This window comes from Neopelma chrysocephalum, unplaced genomic scaffold (genome assembly GCF_003984885.1).
Source record: "Neopelma chrysocephalum unplaced genomic scaffold, ASM398488v2 Primary Assembly neopelma1_119, whole genome shotgun sequence".
In the NCBI taxonomy this organism is placed as follows: Eukaryota; Metazoa; Chordata; class Aves; order Passeriformes; family Pipridae; genus Neopelma; species Neopelma chrysocephalum.
The window spans coordinates 6,356,729-6,369,115 of NW_020897781.1; positions in this window are offsets into that span (position 1 = coordinate 6,356,729).

Below are 12,387 nucleotides of genomic sequence, written 5' to 3' on the forward strand. Positions count from 1 at the left end.
GGGCTGCCCAGGAGCTTTTGAGAATCCCAGCTCCTGCGAATATGTGCCTGAAAAGACCATAATTGCACTCTTGATCCTGTATAATTGGATCTTGGGAGGTTCCTTTTGGCCACCTGGCTGCTGAAAACATTTGTTCTGATGAGTTAAGTGCGTCCATCCATCACGCTGGACCTGCACTCCCGGGGAGGTCTGCAGAGCAATAAACTCCTCTGAGAGTATCTAGGCTTTCTCCCTGTTGACCATGTATCTACCCTCAGCCTGGTGTTACTCTGGAGCAGCTTTCCAGCTGGGAATCTGATCAGGATCTTACCCCTTGTAAGTATGAGATTCTTCACTCTGCTCACACCGAGACCTGGCTCTGACATCTAAGGGAGCAGCAAAGCTGCTTCCAGGGTTTATGTGTTTCAGAGCTCTGCACCCAGGGCTTAGAACATGTTTTAAGAATACCTTAATACCTTTTTATATGTAAATGTTTACAGATGGCTTTGAAGCAACTCGGGCGACAAAATCCATGGCTTCATCCATGGAAAAGGCAGCGTGACAGGAGATCAACACAAAGGCTTGGTGTGCAGACGGGCTGGGCTGTGGGAACTGACCCCATCTGGCAGGTTAGAGGAGGAATAGCTCTAACTTCTGTATAGTCATACACTCATTTGAGAATATCAGTGAAGAATCTGGATTTGCTATAGACTCCACCTCTTCTGGATAACACACCCTGGTCTTTACTGGCAATTTCAGCAGTTTAGCAGTTCTGAGAACACAAAAACAGGAAATTCTGCAGCAGCCTTGACGGAGGCTGAAGATGTGTAGAAATTCCTTAAAGAAGTGTTATTTTCTGAAAACAAACTATCAAAAGCCTTGAAGAAAAATAAACCTCTTATCAACACTCTTTGCTTTTACTTAATCATTTCCTATTAAATTTGTCACCTACTGAAGTGCAGAGGAAAACAGCCTCCTGCACAGGAAGCAGGAGTGATTCCACTTGGAACCGGAAAGGGACAAAGTCCAAATTCCTTCTTTATCACATCCCACTGCGAGCAGGTGATGCAGCATTTGGCATTACCCCTTCACCTACCTTTACACAGCATAGGAATGAGGTCCTTTATTATCATCACAGTGCCCAGGGAATGGTAAAGACAGACCCTGAACATAATGACATCTAAAACGTAATTAGAATTTTGCAGACTCATCTTTGTTGCAGTGCTCCACAAATTTTGGGGATGGTTGTGATTACTTCATTAGGGTTGTTTGGAAAACAGAAGGGAAGCGGGGATTAAGTTGCAGAGTTTTCACTTTTTTTTTCTGTCAGCAGTTTCTAGTCAATTGGAGAAATAGTTGGTATAGTCTGCAATTTTATTACTTCAGTAAATGGAACTGAAGTAGCCCAGAATGTTGAGGCACTGTCACCACAGGAAGCTTTTCCTTTGCAGCTTTTGAGCCCTGGCAGTGACTGTCATAAGAGAAGGAAAAGGATTGCTTGTGAAAAATTTGCTTGTAAAATTGAGCTGAAGCTTATTTTTCTTTTTCTTTTTTTTTTTTAACCATTGATTCACAGCATTGGAAAGGCATATAATTATCAAATGCCCTGTTCCTATACAAACAGATTATATAGCCTCTGATAGACAAAAGACTGAGAGAAATAAGAACATATGTCTGTCTGGTACAGCTGAGAATCATCCTATCAGTCATTCACTGTAGAAGGCCCAAATCAAAACTGTCACGATTCCTCTGTGGGCAGGTTGTCACTGAGTGCTGCATTCAGGCAGTGATTCCTTTCCAGGGCACAAACAGAGGCTTTGGAAGAAGGTGTGGGATTTTGCCTCCCCCTGTGTGGGGTAGCAGGGCAGTGAGAAATCGCTGCAGTCACTGTGAGGAACAGCCAGAGTCGAGCTTGCAGATGTCCTGCTGCCTGCTCCTGATCCCAGATCTGCTCCTTCTCAAAGCCTTCTCACCCAGCCTCTCTGTAGGACACCATAAATTCCCATCTCTGCAGAGTTTACACTATTTCTAGAAAATCTATGGACATAAGTGCTTGTTGACACCACTCTGGAGGTGATACCATGTCATGTGTGAATGCACATCGTGGCTGAGGAGATCAGGTTCATGTAAATATCTAGATAAATAGACACTTGGTGAGTCTCTAAGGCCAAGTGGTTCACACTGGACTACTACTGGAGACTTGCAGGAGTAAACCTGTGCTAGCTCTTCAGCTATTTTATAGCTTTAGATACTTATTTCTATAAACTAAAATCCCTGGTGTGAGCTGAGGTGGCTGAAAGGTGTTCTCTCAGCAGTCAGAACAGGACAGCAAGAAGAAGCAGACAGCACCCACTCAAATTCCTGCAGCACAAATTAGCAGGCATCTTTCATCATAACTTTATTAACACCTATTTACTGACACAAAATGCTGTATCTCTGTTCACATCCCCAGTCATGGAGCAGAACCTGCTCTTAGAAGTTATAGAAACAATTCCCTGTACCCAGAGAACCCACTAATGGGTCACACCAGGAGCACTGTGGTGATTGCAGTTAAGTGCTTGCAACTGTGTGAGCAGAGCAGCCCTGCCAGAGACACAGCCACACAAATTTAATTCCAGTGTGACTGAATCCCTGCAAAGGCTTTTATCCATGTTGTGACTGTACTTGAGAATCAGTCCTGGCTCTCTTCTCCCACCTTCTTGCCTCCAAACACTCCTGCCGGTAAAACTGCCAAGTAAAAACCAGGTTTGGTCTCTGTCAACCTGCTGCTGAGGTGGGATCTGCAGGCGTCACGGGGACCTACCAAGGTTTAATGACTGCACTGGGGTGAGTCAGCCCAGGTGGGGTTCATTTCTGAGGTGGTGAGAAGGTTTAAGCTCCTTTGGAAGGGATTGGGATGGAAAACAGAGCTAACACATGAGCTGGATTTTGATGGGATCAGGTAGGAGCTGTGTGTTACCCTGTTTGGGTAGACAGGATGGTGTGGGATGGTTTTGTTGCCTTTCAATCTGGGGTGTGTGCTCAGCCTTTTACAGGGAGTCCTCTTCTGGTTTCCCAAGGAGACACCAGTCCTTGATAAGCTTTTTGGGGTTCAGCTTTCCCTGGTGCTTGTGGGGTGATTTGCCTGGAAGTGTTGTGTGATGCCTTAGTTCAATCCCTCACTAAAACCTGACCTTTGGGAAGCTTTACACACCTGTAACCCAGTGCAGCCATTCACTCTCCCACCTTTTTGTTAGAAGCCAAAATGTGGACTTGGCCACTGAACTTGAACCCTGAAATCATAAACAACTCTATCAATATTTAATTAAAGGTAAATGGCAATGCTAAAATGTAAATTCACCGAAGCCCAGAACTACGTGGGAACATTCATCACAAAAATAACAAGTGTGGTTTTAAAGTTGCTTTTCCATGTGGAATGTGCTGGGAAGTAGGGGATATGTCACTAAAGCCTCACTGAGACCCAAGCAGGGCTTGTATTGAGTATGTGAGAGAAATGATGGTGGATTTTGGCATGTCAGCATCAGAAAACCTGCCTGTGCCAGTGGACATAAAATATCATTTCTTGAGTTAATCTTGCAGGGGGTTGTTTGTGTTTTTATTCTTTCTCAACAAACAAAATTCTCTATTTCTCTGATGTTTGTAATCTCCCTTAAGTGCTGCAAAGAGGTTTAGGAATGGTGCAAAAGGAACGTGAAGTTTGGTGTGTTCAGAGCCGGGGGATGTGGCAAGGGGAGGGTTAAGGCAAATCTGCTTCCTTTCCTTGTCCCCTGTCAGCGTGTCAGTCAGGAGAGCTGACCTGCAGTGATGTAACATAATATGGACACCCAGGCTTTTAACAAATGTCACTTTGAAACAAAGCATGTGCTTTTAGAGAAAGTTGTTTGTTTTAACTGAACCCAAAATCAAGCATTCATCATCTTGTCTCCTGTAAAGCATATTGTTCTAGCTTGGAAAAAACTGAAACTAAACCATATGCTGAAAGTGGAAGAATTTAGAAAAACTTGCTCTCTTTCCCTCCAGTCTGTGCCTCATTTTTTTAACTTCAAGGGGGGGGAGAAGGAATTGCTGTAGACAGGGTAAAGATGGTAGTTGCTATTCCCAGTCCTTTACACGAGAGTAGGTGCTTTCAAGTACTTGGAAACAAACACTGTACTAAAATTACTACTGGTTACTGGCAGAATTACTTGTAAATGTCTATATTCTAGGATGGAAATAGTATTTAGGGCTTTGCAGAAAGTGTTTCTGAAGCGTTTTGTTCACAGATGTATCTTTGTTCTTATGTACAGGGTTTGCCAAGAATTCCCTAAGCAACTACTGATTATGCATACTTCAAATTTGGGTATTGGGCTTGTAATTTCTCAAAGAACTGAACCTTTTATGAAGGCTGATTCTTTGGCAGGGAGATTTTGTAAAGGTCACCCCAAATTGGCATTGTTACCACGCTTCCAACCTTCTACTTTATCTTGAATTTACTCCTCCAAGTTGACTCTTCAGAAGACTGCAGTGTTACTCCTATAAAAGTTTAAAAATACTACGTTAATTCAGAACTGAATTTCAAAGTTTGAGGGCAAATCACTGCCTGGTTTTGTGGAATATTTTCTACGTTTTCAGGATCAAAAATTAATTGTTGAGCTCCACGCATCAATCACCTTTATCTAAGTGCTTTTTTTTATATCTGACTTCCTCTTAACACATTTAGTTGATCTCTGCCCCACCACCAAGACAACATGAAGTACTCCTGAAAGGTTTGCAGCCCGAGATGATCAAAACTCATGTAAGCAATCCAGTTGCTATCATCAACAATCATCTCGGAGATAAAAGTGAGATTTCTATTCCAGTTGTTAGTCTGAATTTCGATTTTGCTGTTAACTGTCTATAGGAAAAAAATAATTACTTGGCAGTTTTTGCAAGTTGATCTTCAAGACAGACACCTCAAATGAGATAATGCTTTGTTCTTATTTATACTTCCTAGTTGTAATGGGGCTTTTTTACATGAAAGCCAGGGATACAGAGAACATGTAAAAAGATACCTACATTTATTCTTTGATTTCACTTTTTCAGGTGTAGTATACACCTGAGACATCTCTCTATAAGCCAGGTTTATTAATTGTCTCCAAGGGACAATGTTTCCACTTCACCACAGCCCTGATTCACACGTGGGTGTTGTTCCAGTGAGATGTGTCCATGCTTAGGCAAGACAAGCATTTTCTTTCTCCTTTTTTTTTGTTTGTTTGGTTGGTTTTGGTAGGGTTTTTGTGTTCTTTTGTTTTGTTTTATTTGTTGTTTGGTTAGTTTATTTGGGTTTTTTTTGGTTTGTTTTTTTTGGGGAGGTGTTTTTTGGGTTTTTTTGTGGGTTTTTTTGTTTGTTTTGTTTTCTTTTCTTGTTGCATTTGGTGGGATATTTAACTTTCATTATCAGAATTAGTCCTGAGCTGTTCATGATTTAATATCCGGCCCACGAGGAGGTTTAGGCTTGGGCCAGATGATGAATATTCTATAAAAGCTGATGTTGCTGTGCTGCATAAAGGAGCAGCTCAGGTGGAAAAGGGAAGGTGCCAAAAGGGAGGTGTTCACACTGAAATGGGCTGCAAACAAGCTGCTGCAGAACCATCTGCAGGACCTGTTCTCAGCAGTAAAATATTAAAGATTAAGCAGATAAAACAATCCTTGCTATTGAAAATCAGATTGCTGCTTTCATGCATGTGTATTGGCAGTGCAGCCCTGCCACAGATGGACACTATTAAAGGGAGTAATCAAATACCAACATGTGTTTCATACAGAAAGAGACCCTGACCAAACTGCCTAGCAGGAGAATTCTTGTATTTATTTTTATATCAGAGAGGTAACCAAGATTTTAAGCTTTTTTTTTTATGCTGATCCTGTGTTGGTTACTGGGAGCTCTCTGTGTGATTCCTGCAAGTTCCAATCTAAAAATGCATAACACATTTTTAATTACTTTGAAGAAAAACTATAATGCACGAACCTGGGTTCACACAAGGCCTTGTCACTCTTGCAGGCAGGTTCCAACGTGTGCTGGGATAATTCAGATGTCAAAAATTGACTTACTTTTCCTGTAATTAAATGGGTGTACATCAGGATTCCCTAAACTGAATTTATTAGAATCCCAGAGTGCAGAACAGATGCAATGCTGCAGATCTGTCCCAGCACAGTAAATATTGCAGCCTCTTATGGAATTACTTGGCCTCTGATGTTGCTGAAGCTGACTGTGGCCGGAGCAGGGACGAGGGCATTGTGCACAGATTTGCAATTGTCCCCTCAGCTCTGTTCAGGCCGTGCAGGGCAGGCTCCTCCCCTGCCTTCCTGGCAGAAAAACACACGATATTGTCACTTCCCCGAGTTGCTTCCTCGTGCAGCAGCTGAATCCCATCCTCATCCAGCTCCGTTCCCCCAGCCTTTGTGTCCTGGGAATGCTCAGTGACTCCATTTCTGCCACGGTCTCTTTAGCAACTCTGAAAAAAAAACAAGTTGCTGCTGTTATTACAGGATTTGAAAATTATTTTCTCAGAATTACATGTATTTTTAACAACCAGTTTATCAAAGTTTGCTGCTTTTCTTTTTTTTTATTATTATTTTTTTCTTCCACATAGCCCTGCTGTTCCACTGCAGTTAATCTGTTTGTCTATAATAATGTTAGGTTTGTTTTAACTTTTATGGAGGCAGTTGATCAGATCCTGTGGATTACTGAACTCAATAAAATCTCTGTGCCCTGCAATTCTATATTACACAGTATTTCTTGCAAATTCACTAAATGTCAGCACAGTGGTACCAATAAAATCACACAGGCTGCTTTCCTAACAGGGCAAGAATGAGTTGTTCTGTCCAAAAATGACTGTCTGAAGCAGATTTTCCATGAACTGTTTTGTCAGTGTGTGCGTGCACACACACACATCCAATCCCGGCGTTCCTGGGACCTCATGGATTAAGTTCCCCTAAGCATCCATGATATAATTTCTTCCAGGACCAGATTCATGTGGTAATGTCATTGTTACACAACTGCTTTTCTCAGCTTTAAAATAATGACATTAAGTACTAAATAATCAAAAGTTTTCTTCCTTGCCTCCCTCACTAATTTTTTCCAATGTGAAATTTAAAAGCCAAAAATAATTGGGAGGGGGGAAAAAGGTAAAAAAACCCAACCAAACAAACAAAAAAAAACCAACAAAAAGCAAACCAACAAAACAAAATGGTCTTCTGTACCAGAAGTACAGACATTATGTTGCATCAAAAAGAATTTGGTTATCTCCCCTTCCCCACCCCCGAAACAGAAGTTGTTTCAACATCCTGGCTTGTCCCTGCTTTCATACCAGCAATATGTTCTTTGGCATGTCCTGAGCATTACAGCAACAGCCCAGCCTGCCAGAGTTTAATAGCTCTGCTATGTGATTATAGTTTTCAGGCCATACCCACTTTATTGACACAGTTTCCTTTTACTGTTGCTTAATATCACTTCCCTCCTCTTTCTGCCACCCCCTTCCCCCCGTTATCCAGCCCCAGCTCTCCCTCCAATGCCAGTAGAGGGCACTTGGATTTAGTTTCTTGGACGTTTCAGTCGCTAAAACTGTTCAAGCAGTTGCACTTAGAGGTTGTTGGGTTTTTTTTTTTCCTGTCGTCCCATTCATAGAAACCTGGAGACTAAAAACAAAACCCAAACAAACCCATAATCCCACCCTCCACGATCCCGATTTCCCTGGAGCTCAGGGAGGGCAGAGTGGTGCCCGGAGGAGCTGATGGGTGTCACTGCAGGCAAGGCACCATTTTGGTGAACTCCAAGACGTGTTTTCTTTAGGAGAATCATCCTGATCGTGGAGGGAGGATAATGAAAGAGTCCTCCAAGATGTTTTCAGAGCAATTTCTCCACAGTGGTGCCCTGGGTAAATAACACTTCTGCAGCCTCAGCGAAATGGGGGCTTATCCCAACTCCAGCTGAGCACAGGGCTCCAGTGCACACCTCCAAACCTCCCTCCTCTCTTTACTCTTGGGTTATTTTTATATTTTTTCGGGATTCACAGCTCAAGCTGGATGTTGTGTCCAGTAATCTCTGTTCAGGTTTCCTGTTAATCCTCCCTTCCTTCACAAAGAATAAAGCAATGCCACTGTATGGTTTAATTCCAAACACTTGGCCCAGAGAGCTCCTGTTTGGGGTCTCACTAGGGATGGGGTTTCATTTGGTGCCTTTTTTGGGATCCCAATGATTAAAAGCTGGTGTGTGACTGGGAGTGGGGCAGATAAAGCAAAGGAGTGTCACTGAATGGGAGAGGGGTGATGATAAAGGGGAAATGAGAGACCTCTGCCTTGTAAAAACTGAGGTACATTGGACAGAAAAAAGGGTCTAGAAATGTATCTATGCACACTGTGACCTGAATGTTAAGCAAGTGCCACAGAAGTGCTTTTAAATTAAAAAGAGAGGGGATAAATGAGAATAAGTGCCTAATGTTTATGAAAAGATATATTCCCCACTCCATTCTCTCTTTGTCTTTCAAATGCAGAAGAAACAAAAAGGTCAGGAGAGATTTGGTCATACCATAACACGGAAGTCACTTTTTGTGCTATTGTGATCTTGCTGCCTTGTTCACGTTAAGAATGAAATAAAAACAATGCTAATGACAAGAGAGGGACAAAGCCTGTGCTGGGCCAGATGGCTGTTGGGGAGGAAACTCTTACCTGTGTTCTTTACCACATTGCTTTGAAGAAAAACTGCGCTGTTTATTCTCACTGTAACCTTCTCAGAAAGCAACTTTCAGTTTTCTGCTTGAGCCCCATGAAATGTCTCACTGAAACCTTTCTCTCCTAACACTGCCATCCAACTGGGAAAGCTGTTACCTCACAGAAGTTACTGAAGTGTGGCCGGTACAAAAAACAAGTCACGTCCACGGCTGACAATAGAACACAGTTAAAGACAACTGATTTGAGATTTACATATCTGAAGTGCATGTGCAGTTGTACAGTCAGTTATGTCCTTTCAGTTCCTGTGGAAGTCAGATAACTGCATAGCTGCTTCGTGAGACACGTAATTGCCTGGTTATGTACATAATTAATTAAATACTGTGTGCAATCGTAGCTGTGTGAGTAGAACAGGAGCACAGTCATACCTGTCACGATAAGCTGAGCCTGGACAGACAGCTGAGTTATTAATGCTGCACATACTGGGACAACTGGGATCCTTTACTTGTCATGTAACTTCAGTAGAAGAGCTGCCACGGAATCAGTTGCTTTTAAAAGGAAGTATTCTTCCCCTACAGGCTGCACTGGCCCAAAGTATTCTCAGTCCTGCCCTAAGCTGAAGCTGAGAAATAATTTGCCAGCGTTTCTGGCGTTATTTCCAGTACAAAACTCATCTGGGTTTAAAAAGCACACTCCTGGTGCATTATCAGTTGCATCCTTTCAGGATAAAGAGAAGCTTTTAATCTCCTCCATTCTCCATGTGAATTGGAGAAGGCATTGTCTTTATGAAGTCTTTTTGTCCAGCAGTTCACACAACAGGGTTTTGGTTTGAGGCTGCAGCTTTTAGGAACTATGATATTTCCTGAGACTGGAAATGGTGAAACCCTTCTAAAACTGACTAATACAAATTTCAGTTTAATAATGGAAAACGTGTATTCAGAACTCTCTCTTTAAAGGTAAGGGATGTTCCTACTCCTCTGCTGTGTGAAGTTCCCAGTATTTGGTGTCAGCACTCTGGTTCAGGCAGATGTGAGTCACGGATCCAGAGCAAATCTTTGTGTGAATGAGGCAAATGTTCGGGTTCTTCAGTGGGTTCTGACTGGCACATCACAGCTCTGACATTTCTTTGGTGACAAGAATAAGTACTTAAATCTGTTGGCTGAAGCAATTAGCAGTTCACTCTTTAATCACAACTTGCAGGCTAAAAGAGATGGTATGTGCTTAGATAACAGGAAAAAAACCCTAAATTTAATTTGAGGTCCTTGTGCTTTACAACTGCTGTGCTGTGTATATCCCTGGGATATATTGCTGATTCTCCATGGATTTGAATCCTGTGATGGACGAAGGCTGAGTTACCAGAGCCAGAAAGATTTTTATTTACATTTTTAACACAGTCCGAAAGGAGAAAAACAATTTGCTAGTTGGCCTAGTAAAGAGTATTATGTTTCCCTATAGCTTTGCCTGCCATAAGGAAGGGTGGGATAACCTGCTCAGGTTTTCCTGTTGCATTCCTGCCAGGCAAACATTATCAGTGATGCCATTCCTGTAAGTCAGTCATTCTCTTGGAAGGGGTGACACAGCTCTGTGGTTTTTTGGGTGTGTAGGGAGTGTGGAACAGTGCCCAGGATGGATGCAGGGTCCCACTTCCACTGCTGGAATGATGTGCAAAGACCATGGATGCACATCTTCACCTGGCTGGGGCTGCAGAGTCTCTGCCCTTTGCCAAGTGTGGAGCCCATGGGATGGTCCTAAGCCCACTGTGGGCACAAGGAGCAAGGTTGACAGAAACCTTCTTGCTTTTGTGTTCATTTATTTAAGGCCAAATAAACCGGTGCAGCCATAAAAAGGGGTTTGACAGCAAATTCTGAGTTGGCAGCAACGAGTGGGGATGGAGACCTGCCTGTGGTTTAAGATTTGGTGATAAGCTACTTCCAGCTTTTCCTCCATGGGGAGATATTAATTTATTATATAAAACAGGGAGTGTCACCAGGATCAGTCTGGGCAACCAGCATAAATCTAGTTTATGTGCTTCCCCTCAGTGTTCATGTACCTGCACAGTATGAGCAGATACAGTAAAAGCTGTGGACAGTAAGAACAGTAGGACAGTAAGAAGCAGAGCAAAAAAGGGCACATTTTCAGGTAGTTCTTTTCTGCCCACAACCCCACTAGAGCAAGTGAAAGCTTGAAATAAAAAGCACAACCAAATGCATGTTGGACATGGATGCACAGAACTTGTTAGGAGCAAAAAACAAAATAAAACCCCTCATGCACTATTCCACATCTGCCTGACAAACTCCACAGTGTTTCCTTGCTTCTAATAAAGATCACACAGAGCTAATACTCTATCAGAGCTTAAAAACCAAATAAATGCAGCATTCACCTCCTCCCAGGGCCTGTGCCCTGGTTTTGCTGGCATGCATGGCACAGGCAGTGTCGTGAGAGGCTCGTGAAATGCAACTTCCCACATGCAGCAAGGCTTTCTGATCATCCTGCTGCAGATTGTCTTAAAAGATACCAGTGTTCTTAGAAAGAGCATGTCTGTGCTCTGAGAAATCACTTCTTTTAGGCTTGTCAATAAAACTCTGGAGGGGGAGAAAGAGAGGGCTGAAAGAAGAACAGTCTAAGAAGTGCAGCCAAGAATATAGTTTGCAGGGCACAGAGTGGTTTATTGGAGCTGAGCAATCGATATTTTGCAGGGTGGTTTACTCTGTGAAGCAGGAACAGCAGTTCCTCCTTCAAAGCCTACCAAGTGACAACAGAATCGAGGCAGAAACTCTAATTCTGGAACCTGATATATCCAGAAGATTTGGGGGTCTCTCCCCAGCCTGTGTGTGGTGACTGATAACCTATCTGAAAGCTCCTGCCTCTTTGGGCCGGGAGCCGTTGGTGTTATCTGTGTCAGAGGTGGCTATAGAAAGAGAAATTGCTGATTTTGTTTCCACACAGAAGGTGGTTTTGAATATTGGTGTGCTCAGAAAGAAAAAAATACGGTATCTGGAGCAGGGCAAGTGACATTTATAACGTCAGTGAGAGTCAGGTTTGGGTTTGGAAAGAGCAGACCAGGCTGAGTAAAACAAGTGACCCAAATCTGAAGTGTGCAACATGCTCAAAACTTTCTTTTTCTTCACTTAAAACATCACTCAGTGGGTCTCACTTTAAGGATTAAATGCCTTAAATGTAGGCATTGGCTAGTTTGTTTAGATGAAAAGTAATATTTTGTTGAATGAGATAAAAGAAGCCACTTACAGATTTGATCACAATAATCGTGAATAATCTAATTTAACCCTTTTTTCATTTTAAATCACCTGATTCAAGTTGATTTGTTCACAGTGATTTATCAAATAGCTTGTGCAAACAAACTGTGTCCTGTGATTTTTCCATAGATAGTCCAGCAGGAGGTTGACATTGTTCAGTTTTCTGTCACATGATTGGCCACAAGTCACATTCTGTTATTTCTGTTTCCTGTTTGACGATCGAAATAAGAGATTTTTCAGGTCTTGAAAATTATCTGATCTATTATGCAAATAAAAACCCGGCTGCTGAGAACTGACCCAAGAACACTTTCACTTCTGACTGTTCGACCCAAAACATGTTTGGCTTCGGGACTCACAGTGGAGCTGCTTTTCCTCAGCATTCTGGAGAACAGGGAGGCACAAATCATTTATTCTCTTGGGTTTAGTTCTTTAGTAATGCTTTATGCACCTTTTGGTTTAAAAGCTTCATCTG